A 15,640-nucleotide genomic window follows, 5' to 3' on the forward strand; every position below is an offset into this window, starting at 1 on the left:
GGTAGTTACTTATAATAGACTATAAAAAAGCTCAGTTGGGTCATGAATATTGGGTTTGTAGTTTGTTAAGCCCTTTGAGATTCGCTTCTCTGTTTTGACACGATGAAAGACGAACGAACCCTAGTGGTGGATTTTCCCTTTCGGTGCTCAATGGCTTTTGTTTAAATCTTCTACGTTCAACACGAGGAAGCTAACTCTTTGCGCTTTGTTACTAATTGGGCCATGAGCTTAAAGCTAAGAGTGTATGTATATTTAGCAGACAATTCTAAAACGGCAAAACTTTCGAGATAATGTTCTGGAAAAAATTAATTCACGAGATAAAGCACTCCCAAGATTAATTGCTCAAATAAGGTGAAATCCACAGTGTTGGCCGTAGGTCGCCATGCCTTCCAGGCGACCTACTAGGTCGCCATGTCTTCCCAGCGAGCTACAAGAGATTGCATGTGCCATGCACGTCCCAACATGCTGGGCATCCGAGGCCATCCGACCAAGGCCATCCGACCGAGGCCATCCGAACGAGCTATGCGAGGGCATCCGAGGGCAACCGAGCGAGCTATGCGAGGGAATCCGAGGGAAGCCGAGCGAGGGTAGGTCGCCCGGAGTGCATGGCGTCCTACAAGGTCGCCCGGAGGGCATGGCGACCTACAAGGTCGCCCGGAGGGCATGGCGACCTATGTGTTGGGACGTGCATGTGTCATGCAACACGTTCATTCTCTCTGTTTGAGCAAGGGTAGGTCGCCCGGAGTGCATGGCGACCTACAAGGTCCCCCGGAGTGCATGGCGACCTACGGCTAACGCTATGGATAGCAATTAATCTTGGGAGTGCATTAGCTCGTGAATTAATTTCTTTCAGAACATTATCTCGAAAGTTTTGCCATTCTAAAACTATTAATTACTTTGATAATATGAATAGATATATATTAATATGTGATGAACATAAAGCCAACATAGCGCCTTGGCTTTAGCGTTCCTCTATAATTTATTATGTTGCAGCACTTTTTGACTTGGTGCAATTGAGATCCACCATTTTAGAATTACTTGATGGACACAAAATATTGACAGACTATAACTTTGTTTTGGGGAAAGATATTATTTAGTAGTTCAAAGTTTCACATGCCAACAGTTTTTTTTCCTTCTGGGGTCGGTTTTTATCTCTATTTGGGCAGAAAACTAGGTTTTAAAAACTACCTACCTTGGTAATAAGTCATAAATAAAACTCCATGTCCATAGAAATATAGGCAACATCCAATGCTAAGAAAATTTGGACGTGTTGTTGGAAATTGTAATGAGAAAATTAACATTACGTATCCGATTTATCTATCGCATCCTTTAATATATAGAGAAAATAGAAGAGTTTCCTGCTTGTCAGACGACAGGAGATCATGCAAATTATAACAGCTACTCCTTATTTTTCCTCCATCTTTTATCTTAAAAATACTAGTGTATACAAGAGTTAAACCTCATGTTTTGATCTGAAAGAAATTAAATTGAAAAACTCTGCAATATGAAGATCAATACAACTGGGTTCTACTTCTAAGTGCAGAAATGATTTGCTACCTTCAAAAGACGTTGTCGTTTCCCATTTTCCTTTTCTTTTTCTTGGAAGGTTAATAAAGATTTAAATTAAAAAAGGATTGATATGGGAATAATAATGTTAAAAAGTAAACAAAAAATAAATAAAAACCCCGCAACTCTCACAATTGCATGCCTGGCTCCCTCTTGTCTGCCATTTTTTTCCTGTCAACACATATTGTTGTTGTGCTGACTGCTGAGATAGACAAAAAAATAAAGAAAGAAGAGAGTTTACATTTGCACTCTTCTAGCTAATACTTGTATTTCCTAGAAATGATCTTCGGGTTTCGAATGAAGGGCAACTAGGTCTCCTGGGTTCTTGATACAGAAAAATGGGTGGTCGAGAAAGACGATAAGTCTGTGTCCTCGTGAGCCATTTTCTTCTTCTCTCGTCTTCTGATTTTGATCATTTCACTCACTTATCAATAGTTATGGCGACAGAAATGGGGTTATAAAGGGGGGCATGATGCTTTGTGGAAGAAGGATTTTAAGCTTGCGGGGAAATATTTATTTTAAAAATTGATTGGGGCCAAAGCAATTGGTTTTTGGTTTGCGTTTTAATTGGCCCGTTTTTCAACTTATCCTTTGGTCTGTTTTTTCTTCTGGTAAGACATAAGAAACTCTTCCATTGTCTCATTCAATGTGATAATTATTTTATGGGGTCACACCATACTCACCCACCATGGCATGCAAACTTCATTACACCAACTTTGGTATGACTCCCAAATCTGAAAGTTTTCTATTTTGATACATACAATTATTATATATTTTTATTTTTTTATAGAAGCAGCTAGTTTTATTAAAAAAATATACATAATTATATGAATGTTTACAACTGTAATCTCATAAATTAAACATGTAATTAAGATATTTCTTATAATTATTGACACAAAATTAATCACGCAAAGAAAAGGTTGAAAATTAAAATGTCCCAATATTAAGACAGTCACCACTGGGATGATATTCAAGTGTGTTGCCTTATACGTCGATTATTCACCTGATCCAAAGGAAGCCGATCATCAATGCTAATTCTCCATGAGAATTGATATATCACAATCAGAGAACGACATCACCTTTTCTAGAAACCCTTTCCATTTTTTTCTGTGATTGTTAAAAGCTTGGGATTAGAAATGCCGACATTATAGTGTTTGTATATATTGGATAAGTATAATATTAGTGGGAATTTATGTACTAGGACTTAATCTAATAATGTTTAAGTCGGCAGAAGCATCTTGGTGTGAAGGAAGCTTGAGCGAGATTACTCAAATCAATTCACATTGGTTTCTCATATTAGCTTCTTTGGTATGCTAATTTGACTATTAATCATTTTGTTGATCATACATACAACCACAGTTGCTTAACATACCATTTTATATTTTGTCAAAAAACAGATACCCTTTTTATAGTGTAACTAATCCTTGGCAATTACTTATTATATTAAATGATTTGCTCTCTTATTGATGACAATATTAAGTGTTTAACGGCTAATGGGCTGGTCAGCCTTATTTTTGGACCTAAACTGAAAAGGCTACTGGTCATGGATTATACAGGTAAATGGGCTTTTAGGTTTGATAGTTTGTGGGTAGGGTTTTTGGGGTTTGGACCGGTTTTTGGAACACTTTCTGGCCCATAAAAACCATATTAAAGGGTTGCAGCAAGAATTTGTTTTAGTTATACATGTAAATTAAGAGTTTACAAGTACATGTTTGATGCTCTTTTTATGTTTCTAAATTAAAAAAAGCAGAGAGATTTGAAATTTACAAGCTTAGCCGAACATAAATGATTACCTCTTTTACAATTTTAATGTAAAAGCCCCCTTTTTTCCCTTCATTTCTTTATCCAAGTAAAGAGGGGATAAAGTAAGGGCCACATGTGTACCTGAAATTGCTCTACCTTTCCTGGTAGAATGGATTTCAGAATCGGACCGGTTAGCGAACGATCATGCTATCGGTTCACTGGTTCAATCGGTCTGATCGGTCGGAAGAACCGGACGACGGCATAATTATTTAAAAAATTAAATAAAAATACCAAAAATATTTAATAAAAAATAATTTTTTATATCACTAGTCATATTCAAAGCAAGTCATAACATATATAAGTTAAAAATCATAAAATCAAGTGAAACAAAATGATTCAAATTAACTACAACATAATATTTAAGGTAAAACATATTAAATGATAAATATAATTATATAACTATAATTAAAAAATAAAATTGGGGCTAAAAAATCATAACAAAATGATATTGTTTGGTTTAATTTTTTTTTAAAAAACAATCTCACATGCCTAAGAAACATAGAAGAGCATCTCAAAAGCCTAAAGAGTAAAAATATGAGAACAAAACAATCCCACATGGCTAAGAAACATAGAAGAGCATCCCAACTAACTTCTATAAATAATAGAGGTAATTTGGCATTCAAAATCATGGAGCCTTTTGGTGAGCATTGAGTGAACTATTCTTTCACTTCAATCAAGCTCGAATTTTAGGCTTCAATCGAGCTTCTAAATTTTTTTTTGAGTTCAAGCCTTTTCGAGTTCAAGTTTCAATATTATATTTCGAGTTCGAGTTGAACTTGATAATTTTTAGCTCGTGCGTTTGAGTCGAGTTGAGCTTACTTTTAAAGTTTTCAAGTTCGAGTCAGGCTCAGCAATACTCGAGTTCGACTTGGCTCGTTTAACAAACGACGTCGTTTGGTTTAATTTTAAAAAAAAAAAAACAAAATTGACGGTTTTTTCTGGTTTTTCCCGGTTTTCATCCGGTCCGGTTCGAACGGTTTAACAGTTCCGACTGGTTCACTAGTAGCGGTTCAACCGGTGTAGATTGAACTGGACTAGGAAACGATTCCCGATTGAACCGATTGAACCGACCGGTCTGATCCGATTTTCAAAACACTGTCTGGTAGGTGCCATGACGTGATATCAATTCGAATTCACTGCTAGTGTGCTACTTTATCTATGTAGAATTATTTGATATCTAAAATTATCAAATATAATTTATTCTTATTAGAACTTCTCAAGTGATTTTAACAATAACATATAATATTTTTTTTAATAAAAATTAAATTCGAACAATTACATTGGTAATCACCCCCAAATTATTGTGAGCATATAGAAAGAAGCAAAGAAAGCGCTGAAGGAATCAATAATGAAGCCACTAGGGTTGTAAAATCGGGTAATCGTTCAGGTTTCAGTCGGATCCTGACAGGTCGGGTAAAATCGGATACAGGTCAAGTCATGTAAATTTGACACCAGATCCAGATCGGGTTCAGGTCAGGTCAAATCAGTTCGGGTTATTTTCAGGTTGATTTGACACCAAATCCAGATCGGGTTCATGTTAGGTCATTTTCAGTTCGGATAGTTGTCAGTTCAGGTCAAAACAGATCAGGTCCGAAGCAGTTAAAAAGCAGGTTAATTCAGGTTTGGATGAACTTCAGGCGGATCTCGTTCAGATCGGGTCACATCATTGGCAGATAAAATTCAGGTCGGATCTCTATCAGATACGGATTGAGTTCAAATCGGGTTAATTTTTATTTTTGGATTAATTATTTTCGTCTTTCGCGAACGTTGAATTGTAATTTGTAATTGTATATGATTTAGAATAAATTACTAAGAATATAAATAATCATGGTTCAATTTTATGAAAAATACAAATTTAAGAATTAAATTGAACAAATATGAAATTACAAATAAAAAATTAATATATTAAAACAACACATTGATGAGGGATCAAATCGAAATAATTTTAAATGTGAGGTTGAAATAATACAAAAAAGTACTAATTATACTCATTTAAAAAGTTATGGGCCAATTAAAATATAGAATTAAGTAATAAGTATGGATCAATTTCATATGCAAATAAAATTTGGAGGACTAAATTGAACAAATATGAAATTACAAATAAAAAGTTAAATAAATTAAACAACACACATTGATGAGGGATCAAATCGAAATAATTTTATATTGTGATGTTGAAATTAATACAAAGAAGTACCAAATTATACCCATTTTAAAAGTTATGTGCCAATTTAAAAATAGAAATAAGTAATAAGTATGAGTAAATTTTTGATGCAAATAAAATTTGGAGGACTAAATTGAACAAATATGAAATTACAAATAAAAATTTAAATATATTAAACAACACAAAAGGGATCAAATCGAAATAATTTTAAATTTTGAGGTTGAAATTAATACAAAAAAGTACTAAATTATACCCATTTAAAAAGTTATGGGCCAATTTAAAAATATAAATAAGTAATAAGTATGGGTCAATTTCAGGTGCAAATAAAATTTTGAGGACTAAATTAAACAAATATGAAATTAAAAATAAAATTTTAAATATATTAAACAACACAAAAGGGGTCAAATCAAAATAATTTAAAATTTTGAGGTTGAAATTAATAAAAAAATGTACTAAATTATACTCATTTAAAAAGTTATGGGTCAATTAATAAATAGAAATAAGTAATAAGTTGAGAAAAAAAATTAAAATAGATATATATATATAGATATATATATATATAATATAAACTATATAGTTTATATATATATTATGTATAAAGTATAAACTATATATACCATGTATAAACTATAATACTACATAGTTTATATATGAACTATTGAACTATATAGAAACTACATAGTTTATATATAAATTATATATGAATTATATATAAACTATACAATTTATATTTATATATTATGTATAATTATAAATAATATATATTGTATAAATTATATAGTTTATTAATATAAATTATATAGTTTTTTTTATATATATATAGTATATATGGTTTAGGGTTTATATTTATATTTATATAAACTACATACTATAATTTATATTTATATACTATATTGTATACTATTTATATAAACTATAGTTTATATTTATATAATATATATTAACTATAATTTTCATATGAACTGTATATATAAATATATATATACTAAGGTTGATATTTATATATGAACTATAATTTATATATAAAGTATAAAGTTTATATACTAACTATAGTTTACATATAAACTATATAGTTTATATACTAACTATAGTTTACATATAAACTATAGTTAATATTTACATATGAACTATAGTTTACATATAATATATATATATATATAAACTATATAGTTTACATATGACCTATATATATAATATAGTTGATATTTATATACTATATAGTTACATATGACCTATATATATATACTATAGTATATATTTATATAATATATATTATATATATAAACTATATATACTATTAGTATAATTTACATATGAACTATATATAAAAACCATATAAACTATATACTATAGTTGATATTTATATACTATATAAAATAATTTATACTATAGTATATATAAACTATATAATATATACAAACTATATATTATATTGTTCATTACTATATATAACCTATATAATATATATAAACTATATGGTATATATAAACTACATTATATATATTTCATTAGTATATAAACTATATAGTATATGTAAACTATATATTATATAGTTCATTAGTATATATAACCTATATAGTATATGGTATATACAAACTATATATTATATAGTTCATTACTATATATAACCTATATAGTATATATAAACTATATGGTATATATAAACTATATATTATATATATTTCATTAGTATATATAAACTATATATTATATAGTTCATTAGTATATATAACCTATATAGTATATGGTATATACAAACTATATGTTATATAGTTCATTACTATATATAACCTATATAATATATATAAACTATATGGTATATATAAACTATACATTATATATATTTCATTAGTATATATAAACTATATATTATAGTTCATTAGTATATATAAACTATATAGTATATGCAAACTATATATAGTTCATTAGTGTATATAACCTATATAGTATATGGTATATACAAACTATATATTATATAGTTCATTACTATATATAACCTATATAGTATATATAAACTATATGGTATATATAAACTATATATTATATATATTTCATTAATATATATATAAACTATATATTTTCATTAGTATATATAAACTATAGTATATGTAAACTATATATTATATGGTTAATTAGTATATATAACCTATATAGTATATGGTATATACAAACTATATATTATATAGTTCATTACTATATATAACCTATATAATATATATAAACTATATGGTATATATAAACTATACATTATATATATTTCATTAGTATATATAAACTATATATTATATTGTTCATTAGTATATATAAACTATATAGTATATGCAAACTATATATTATATAGTTCATTAGTATATATAACCTATATAGTATATGGTATATACAAACTATATATTATATAGTTCATTACTATATATAACCTATATAGTATATATAAACTATATATTGAAAAGTTCATTAATATATTATAACCTATATATTAATTTATTAATATAAACATATATATTAATTGAAAGAATAGAAAAATATATAAGGATCAAATTGAACAAATTTTAAATATGAAGCTTAAATTAATAAACTGTAATATTAAATTTGGACTAAATTGAAACAATTTGAAATTTGAAGCTTAAATTAATATATTGCATTATTAAAGTTGGACTAAATTGAACTAATGTAAAACTAGGATACCACGCTATAATGCCACAGAAAGTTAAAAACATGCGGGTCATACCCAAACCCGAAACCCAAACGAACCCGTATAAAAGGCTTTTTTTTTTTCTTTTCATTTTCACCGATTTCCTCTCTCTCTCTCATTTTATAATTTTGCTCTCTCTCTCTAACTTTCTGATCCTCTCAAATCCTCTGTCTCCTCTCTAGAAAATCAAACATGTTCTTCATTTGTTCATCCAGTTCATCCCCAAAAGCCTTCTTTGATCTTCAAAAACACTTCAACCAAAACATTTTCGTGTTTTTTCTATCAAACACCCAAAATTCTTCCGTGTTCTTCATTTGTTCTTCTAGTTCTTCCCCAAAACCCTCATTTGATCTTCAAAAATACCTAAACCAAAATATTTTCGTGTTTTCTTCGATCAAACACCAAAATATTCTTCTGTGTTCTTCATTTGTTAATCCAGTTCTTCGCCAAAACCCTGCTTTGATCTTCAAAAACACCTAAACACAAACCATTTCGTGTTTATTTCGATCAAACACCCACAAATTCATCCATTTTCATCCGTGTTTTTCTCCAAATCCTTACAAACACTCAGATCATAAAACCAACTTGGTTTTTTCGATCAAACACCAAAAAACAAACTGTTCATTTTCTCTAACCCTAACCCTAAACTACTATTCATCTATCTTAACCTAGACCCTAACTAGATCCTAACTAAACCCTAACTCAGATCCTAGCCTAGACCCTAACTAGACCCTAACTAAACCTTAACCTAGAGCCTAACCAAACCCTAACCCTAACTAGACCCTAACTTAGACCCTAACCAAACCCTAACCTAGACTTTAAAATATTTAAAACCCTAAACCAAACCCTAAACTATTCAAAACCCTAAACTAACCCCTAAAATATTCAGAACCCTAAACTAAACCCTAAAATATTCAAAACCCTAAACCCAAACCATAAACTATTCAAAACCTTTATTTTTTTTCCTACGGTTTCATGGTTAGTTTTTTGTACGAGATGAATTACTCATGTATTTCCCATTCATTTTTCTTTCATTTTTTTAATTTTATTTTAATATTCAAATTAATTTATTATTTATTTATTTTGTAGGTCAAAACCTAGCAGATCAAAATGACAATCATTCTGAAAGAGGTAAACTGCTCATTCCTTTATTTGTATATGTTTGATATATATATATATATATATACTGGTTTATTACTGTTGATGTAAATGATGTACTGGCTTATTGCTGTTGATGTAAATGATGTACTAGTTTATTACTGTTGATGTAAATGATGTACTGGTTAATTGTTGTTTATGTAAATGATGTACTGGTTTATTGTTGTAATGTAAACTAACCATGTTTTTTTTGCAAGGGGATGTCAATGATGTACTGTCCGAAGCAATTGATTTAAATAAATCCTCTAAGAGGAAGTTCACTGGTTCATCCAAATTTAGGAGAACCTCTCCTGTTTGGGAGCACTACATATTCACCAAATCTGATGATAGTTCTATTTTTGCCGAGTGTAAGTATTACAAAGTTAAAAGGTATAAAAGCTGATTCTTATATTGGTACTTCTAACCCTAAAAGGCATACTGAGAAATGCCAAGCATATAAGGATTTTGTTGCTGAAAATCCTGTTAGTGTAGTTTTTTTTTATCAAAACAAATACTGTGAATTGTTTGCTGAGGCTATTTTGTGTCATGGTTATGCATATAGTATTTTTGAGCATGAAAAACTTAGGGATTTACATCATTACCTTAATTCTTCTGTTAAGGATATATCTAGGTATACTGTTACTAAGTATTTCATGTTGGAGCATGAAAAGCCTAAGAAATTGCTACTTGATTCATTGCATACTATTTCAAGTCATGTTTGTTTTACATGTGATGGTTGGTCTGCCTGCACTTCATGTTCTTATTTTGCTCTGACTGCTCATTATGTTGATAATAACTGGAAACTTCAGTCTAAAATTCTTAATTTTCGTCGTTTTCCTCCTCCTCATGATGAGGAGTCAATATTTAAGTTTGTTAAAAAGATGATATGTGAGTGGGGTCTTGAAAAAAAAGCATTTACCATTACACTTGATAATGCTTCTACAAATGATAAAATGGCCAGGAGACTGAAAGATGATTTGAATGTCATTTCTCATCTTCCATGCAATGGTAAGTACTTCCATATAAGATGTGCTGCCCACATTTTGAACTTGATAGTTCAAAAAGGTTTAAAGGTAATTGATTATTCTGTTAATAAATTGCGTGAGATTGTTAAGTTTATTGATTCTTCTGATTCTCGACTTTATGCATTTGAATTAGCTGTTAAAGACTATGATACTTCTTTCTCTGGTAAGTTAGTATTAGATGTTTCCTACTCGATGGAATTCTACTTACTTGATGGTTCATAGGGTACTTAAGGCTAGATTAGCAATTAATTTGTTTGTTAATAGGGAAAATGAGTTGGATTTCATTACTGATCAAGAGTGGGAAATTGTTCAAACAATCTGTGATTTTCTTGAGCCTTTTTTATGAAATTACTACTCTGTTCTTTGGTTCTAAGTATCCCACTTCTAACTTGTATTTGGCTAATGTTGTTTCAATTGAAAAACTATTGTGTGATGCTCATAATGATCTATGTGAAGATATTTCTGCAATGGCTAGACCCATGCCTGAACTATTTGAGAAATATTGGTCTGATCACTCAATGATTCTGTCTTTTGTTGTTTTACTTGATCCTCGATATAAATTACAACTTCTAAAAGAGTTGTACAATGTTCTTTATATTGAGGATGAGGTTCAAAGGAGGGTAAGTCTGATTTATAATGAGTTTCTTGACTTATATGTTTTTATTCAAAAAATGTATCTTGTGTTTCTTCCTCTTCTTCTGTCCAAAGTAACAAATCCTTGGGCATAAGTGAGTCAAGTTCCAATCGGCCTCGAGCTTTTAGAAAATCGGATTTATTTCAGGTTAGTAATTACAATTTTAAGTTGAATTTATTTTATTTATTTCTTGTTTTCATTTACTAATCTTTGTCTTTTATTTTTTAGACTTTCGATGCCAATTTAGCTGCTTCAAGAAGTGGACGATCTGATGTTTATTCTTACATCAGTTTGCCTCTTGTCCCTCATAATGGAGAAACTGAATTTGATATTTTGGATTATTGGAAAAATCAAAGTATTTCATATCCGGTACTTTCTCGTATGGCGAGAGATATATTGGCTATTCCAATTACTTCGGTTGCATCCTAATCCTCCTTTAGTATGGGAGGTCGAATTTTGAACAAATTAAGAGCTAAACTCTTACCTAAAAATGTTGAGATATTTGTAGCAACCCGTAATTGGTTGTATGGTTTTGATTCGGAGGATAAGGACGAAAAATACCTTTCTGTGGTTAACGAGTCTTCGTTGTAAAGGTAATCCAAACTTTTTTTTATGTTAATGTCATTAATATTTCAATTTATTTATTAATTATTTTTAATTTTTCTTTTTAATTTTTAGGGTGTTTAAAGGTCCCTGAAATCATTTGAATTGGAGATTCTGTCATCTTTATTCACTTGAAAGGTAACCACATAATATTTCATATTTATTATGTTTATTTAATAAAACTTTCAAATTGTTTATTAATAAGTCTTTTCTTTTGTAAGGTACCTTACTGCCTTACAAGATGCAATACTTGGTGCTTGACTCTGCTTTATTCTGTTTTATATTGTTTGCTTATGTTTGATATTGCTTGCTTCTACTTGATAATTGTAAGGGTTTGGTAAAGTCGAAAATGTTTGGCACTGTTGGCCATCGAATTCCCTTTGGCTTTACCACTGATTGTATGCTTTCTTAATGCATGATACTTGCTGAATCGATGCAACAATGCTTGCTGAATTGGTACATTGATGCTTGCTGGTTGCTGCTGTCTATTACTCACTGATACCTTGTAAATTATTGTTGCTGGTCTGACTTAAATCAATTTTAGAACCTTATAAATTCTTATCTAAATAGTTACTCATGCTTAATTATGTTGGTGGCATTTTGGCTTTTAAAGCTAGAAAGTTGCCCATAATTAAACATGTTGGCAGCATTTAGGTATATGCTCGATGATGATATTTCTGGTAGTATAGTTGGGCTTTTTAGCCTTGTAAACATTAGCTATACGATCTGAGAGCATTTATTTCAACATACATTTATTTTGTTTAGTTGATTTTATTGTAATTTTAGTGTTTTCAAGTGTAATAAAATTACCTTCATTTATAAATATTTATTTAGTATTTGTAATGTTATTCAAGTTTTTAATATTTAGTAAGTCTATTTCAATTAATATATTTTGATTTTAAAATATTAAGTTAGGTTTACTTAAATTATTATTCAATTTTCACATTAAATGTAAATTATATTTATGAATATTTTAACTTAGTTATTATAATTTAATAAAGTCAAGTTTAATAAGATAATATTTAAATTTAATTTAGTGATTTTAAATAAAATTTATAATATAAGAAATATAAAGAAATTTATGAATTGAAATTAACATAAAAATCAAAGTTATAATATACAAATTATAATTAATATAAAACTGAATTTCAAAAAAGTAATCATATTAATTTGATTATCATAATAATTTATGATAAAATTTTAAAAAGTAATCATATTAATTTAATTATCATAATAATTTAATTATTATAAGTTTATTATAAATTTAAAATAACATAATTATATTAATTTTAACTTCACTTATAAGTCAGGATAATATCATATCACTTTAACAATATGTCAGATCATTTACAAGTTGAGTCAATTACAAGTCAGGTTCATAACATGTCAAGTTGAAAACAGGTCGGGTAATACCAGTTATTTACCAGGTTAATCTCGGGTTCAGGTTCATATCAGTCGGATGCAGTTCGGGTATCATATTTTTGGTTCAATTCGGGTTTAGGTCGTTCTCAGGTCGGATGCAAGTCGGGTTCAGATCCACAATTTACAGGTCCAACACGGGTTCAGGTCAACACCAGTTCCGAGTCAAGTCGGTTTCGGATCGTCACAGCGCAGGTCAAAAACAATTTTAACTCGAGTCAATTTTAGTCAGTTTTACAGGTCGGATCAGTTTTTTACACCTAGAACTCACCCATTTGTTTTCACTGAGTCAAATTCCCTGCCAAAAGCTAATTCTTATCGACCGCACAAGTTTCTTTTTCATGGAATGTAGGTTACATGAACAGATAATGTATTCTTTTATGTTTCCCTTTTCTTATCTTTCTACTGAAAAGTAGAAATGGAGCAGGTTTGAAATTCTATCAAATAATTTAACTAGTGGAGTGGACTTGTAGGTTTAAAAGTTTACTTATTGGAATATCATCTCTATATGATATTATGTTGTAACTCAAGTGTATTGACCCACAACCTTTGAATTAATAACTTCAATAAAGTATATATCCTTTCTTACACTTTTTATATTATTTTTTAATATATCCTAAAATTTTATATTTCACTTTATTAATCTTATTTGTAAAATTTCAAAATCCCATCAACAATAGATGAAATAATTCCTATATATTTCTTATTGCAAATATTCCAAACTTAGTTTTCTAGAAATGGTAGCCAGAATTGAGCTAAAATCCACTTTGTGCAACTCTTTTCCCCTTTAACTAGGATTCCACTTTCTCCTGTTGAATTTTCAAAAGTTATGAGCATGAAAGGTCTTGCCATATCTATCCTTTTGTTTATTTTTCATATAATATATATTTAAAATATTTTTTTAGTCTAACTTATTATAGGAATGGAAGAATAAATAAGGAGGAATGGTAGAATAAATAAGGAAGGAGGAATGGTAGAATTTTTGGGTATATTATCGGGAATGTCATTACCTCCCTTCCCTTAAGTATTGTAACATTACCGGCGTTTTGGACTAAAATGCCCTTAAATTATTATTTTTTTTTCAAAAATATCATTCTTCTGTCATTGAATAATAAAAATTCTACGAAGGTTAAATAACAAATTTATCCTTAAATTATTTTAGATTTACAAAAAAAGTCTATAATTAAAATTTTATATGAAGTTCAGGGGTTAAAATTTTTTTACCCTTTCATTAAACCTTTTTTATATTTTTAATTTTGTAAAAAAATTATATAAATATTATGAATTTAATTTTTTAAAGAAAATATATAAATATTTTACAATTTGTAATATTATAAAAATATATAATAAGGACAATTTGGTCAAATATACATTCCAATAATCTTTTATTCCTTTAACCAAACACGGTAATCTTACATTCCTGCTAAACCAACCAAACACAAAATACAACATTCCCAGTAATCCTATTCCCTGGTAATCTTTTATTCCCACTGGTAATCTTACATTCCGTGAACCAAACGCACCCTAAGGGCATTGGGGGACAATTATTAAAACAAAACAAAAGTAGAAGGGGGAATTCATCATATTTCATAAATGAAGCTGACAAGTATCACAATTTAAAGCAGATGTTAGAAATGGTGTGGACACATACATGTACGTATACGTAGTCATTAAGGCCATACCTACATTGTGGACTTCTCTTAATTTCAGCATTTTGTACCAATATCTTTACTCATAATGATCCATATACGAATATTCTTACATCTTTTTATTTATTATGGTAATGATTGGGAGGGATGGGGCAAATCGATATAAACATTAGATCCAAGTAATTGAAGAATGAGAGATTTGCTCCAAATTCATTTTGAATCTGTTGAGTGGTCACCATTGCTAAAGAGAAATGAATGGCAAAAACAGGAAGATGGAGACAACAGACATGGATTTATTGGAAACTATAATCATACTTTTAAAATATCACAACAAAAGAAATGATTAATTAATTTTCTTCTCATGTTAGAATGTCATCATTGGCAGTGGATTCCGATGTAAGAAAATAAAGACAAGTTTCAATATTTTTTTATATAGTTTTGTACCAAAACGAAAGGTTGATTTGCTAAAAAAAAACTTCAGTGCATTGCCTTTCATTCCCCATGTCGGTTGTGTCGTAACCGGTTTTCGTCCGGGCACGAATATTTATTTGGCGGGAAAATTAATGTGAATAAATGGTTTTGAAAATAATTTAGGAGTCGCCATCGGCCTTTTGGGTCAGGTAGGTCGAATACCTAAAAATTTTTTTTTTAAAAGAGTTTTAAGAAAACATCAATTAAAAAATGAACTGATCTGCGTTTATAACCAAAAATTCGTTCTTTTTAATAATAAAAAGGGATTCGTGATCGGTTACATTTAGGGAAGGATTAGTACCCCTACAACGCCCAAAATTGGTACTTTTTAATTATAAATTGTCTCTATTATTAAAAATTTAAAAATTCAAAATATATTTAATTTATAATCCTATTATTTCAAAATTATATAAAAAATATTTAAAAATATCAGAAAAGGACTTCTAGGTGCCTTAAGACAGCTCTTTTCTTTGATAAATA

Source organism: Hibiscus syriacus, unplaced genomic scaffold (genome assembly GCF_006381635.1).
Source record: "Hibiscus syriacus cultivar Baekdansim isolate YM2019G1 unplaced genomic scaffold, ASM638163v2 tig00110813_pilon, whole genome shotgun sequence".
Classification (NCBI taxonomy): domain Eukaryota; kingdom Viridiplantae; phylum Streptophyta; class Magnoliopsida; order Malvales; family Malvaceae; genus Hibiscus; species Hibiscus syriacus.